We start from the raw sequence: 2,530 nt of genomic DNA, 5'->3' as shown, positions 1-2,530 counted from the left end.
TTGCCTTTTCACCTAACACCCTAGTCATCTCGCAAACTTACCGGACCTACTGCCTCATCAGCTACTTCATGGTCGTATATTCGCCAAGTGCTAAAACCGCGACAGCATCTTAAACTCGTTTTCTGTACAAAACAACCATAAGCTGAAACGATCTTCCCCCGCAGAAGAAAATTTTCCCTCTTATCCTGCGCACCGCAAAACCTCCACCGAACAACCTTCAGGCCAACTTCTTATTGGCGTAAACTGCTCGACAAGTGAATATTTGCGCAGAAAGCTCAAGATCCCCTTTCAAGAGCCTAAGTGTTCACCAAATTGGCCCCTGTACATCCAACTCGTGCCGCAGAACATGTATAATCATTGCAGGAAGGCAAAGTAAAAAGTATTTAACCAACCAGATCATGAGAGGAGCCTCGGTTTGATTGAATGAGAATTATTTCGAGAAGGAAGTATAAGATGGCTTCACAACTTTCCGGGGAAGCTCTTGAAACAAATAGATCTTGCGCGTTAACCCTTCAGCTATTCCGATGCTTTCCTGCGAAAGGCGGTATAGTGCAAATACTAAGAATAGAAAAAACGTTGTTCTTACTTGCCGTACTTCGCTTTCGGAATTGTTCCAATGCAATTTTGCCTGAACTTTTTAGCCTTACATCCGAGTGCTGTATGGACTGTTGGAGATATGCATTCAAGAATAAGCTAGAATTGTACTTTGCAGCATTTTAGTGTGTGTGTGTGTTCGTGTGTGTGTGTGTGTGTGTGTGTGTGTGTGTGTGTGTGTGTGTGTGTGTGTGTGTGTGTGTGTGTGTGTGTGTGTGTGTGTGTGTGTGTGTGTGTGTGTGTGTGTGTGTGTGTGTGTGTGTGTGTGTGTGTGTGTGTGTGTGTGTGTGTGTGCGTGCGTGCGTGTGTGTGTGTGTGTGTGTGTGTGTGTGTGTGCGTGCGTGTGTGTTTGTGTGTGTGTGTGTGTGTGTGTGTGTGTGTGTGTGTGTGTGCGTGCGTGCGTGCGTGTGTGTGTGTGTGTGTGTGTGTGTGTGTGTGTGTGTGTGTGTGTGTGTGTGTGTGTGTGTGTGTGTGTGTGTGTGTGTGTGTGTGTGTGTGTGTGTGTGTGTGTGTGTGTGTGTGTGTGTGTGTGTGTGTGTGTGTGTGTGTGTGTGTGTGTGTGTGTGTGTGTGTGTGTGTGTGTGTGTGTGTGTGTGTGTGTGTGTGTGTGTGTGTGTGTGTGTGTGTGTGTGTGTGTGTGTGTGTGTGTGTGTGTGTGTGTGTGTGTGTGTGTGTGTGTGTGTGTGTGTGTGTGTGTGTGTGTGTGTGTGTGTGTGTGTGTGTGTGTGTGTGTGTGTGTGTGTGTGTGTGTGTGTGTGTGTGTGTGTGTGAGGCGCCGCTTATTAAAAGCTCCGACTCAGCTTGGCGATCGGCTGCAGTAATCACACTACACAGCGGTACGCCGCGCCGCATAAGTCTGTGCCTTGCTCAGTTCCATCTCAAGATGGTGGAAGGGGAGAGAGAGATTGCCATCTTCGCTCTCCCAGCCGTCTGGAGAAACACCGTTTGCTAAGCCACTACACAGGTGGGAAAGCGTTTCACTCTCAAGGTCTGGCAACTTTCGAAAGATCATGTTTATTAGATGACACATGCAACCATATTTAACTCTGACCTAGTGTCTGCTGGTTCCAGTGCAGTAGAAACGTGGAGGGCACGCACGGTCCCTGCACTCAGAAGAGGCTAGGGCCGCCGAACTTGTGCTTACGCAAAGCTTGTAGCACGATTCTTGATCTACTTATCTGCCGCAGGCCTTGACTACGCCCTCCTTCATATTTAGTGCAGCGGGGACCGGGAGTATAAAGAATCAGTGGTGCATTTTTCTGCAGCCCGAAACCAAAAACGAAGGACACGAGGTTTTATCGAGAGAACAAAGAAACCAGAAGAATGAAATCAATAGTTTTCCTCACACGAAGTACGTTCAGTCTTGGTAGGCGCAGTGCAGAGAGCTTTGTTACCTGCAACGGGTAACCATGGAAGGGTTTCTCTTTATATTATGGGCAGCCAGAGGAAATGTGTGTATGTGCAAAATAGGATGTGTAAGGTAATTGAGGTGCAAATTAGGGAATTATTGATCAGGCGAGTCGCAAAGCGCATATGTGCGAACGAGGATACGCAAGGGGATCGAACCACAGTCTGAAGTCGCTAACGCTGTCGTGTTGTACCCTTAAAGGCAGACCTTCAGTGTGCCCCAATTTTACGCGTGGACTACTGGGTTTGTTACGCCCAAAAACCGTCGCCATATTACTGTTAGAGAGGGCGCTTTCAAGGACGAGTAAAACTCCTTCCGGCGTAAACATTTGAGTGGCGCCGTCATGCAATGCGGCAGCCACCGGAACTACAAACCTGATACGTGTTCGCCAAGGTGGATGACGCCTCCGCGTTCTAATGCGTCATCGTCAAACCGCGCGTAAGTTTTGAACTGAAAATCGCTACAGCGTGCGAAGTGTGTAAGTTGAAATTTCAGACTCAAAGGAGAACTTTCTTTTAAAATGAGTAG

This window comes from Amblyomma maculatum, chromosome 1, assembly GCF_055883805.1.
Source record: "Amblyomma maculatum isolate TAMU_Amacu chromosome 1, ASM5588380v1, whole genome shotgun sequence".
Classification (NCBI taxonomy): domain Eukaryota; kingdom Metazoa; phylum Arthropoda; class Arachnida; order Ixodida; family Ixodidae; genus Amblyomma; species Amblyomma maculatum.
This window is presented reverse-complemented; position numbering follows the sequence as displayed.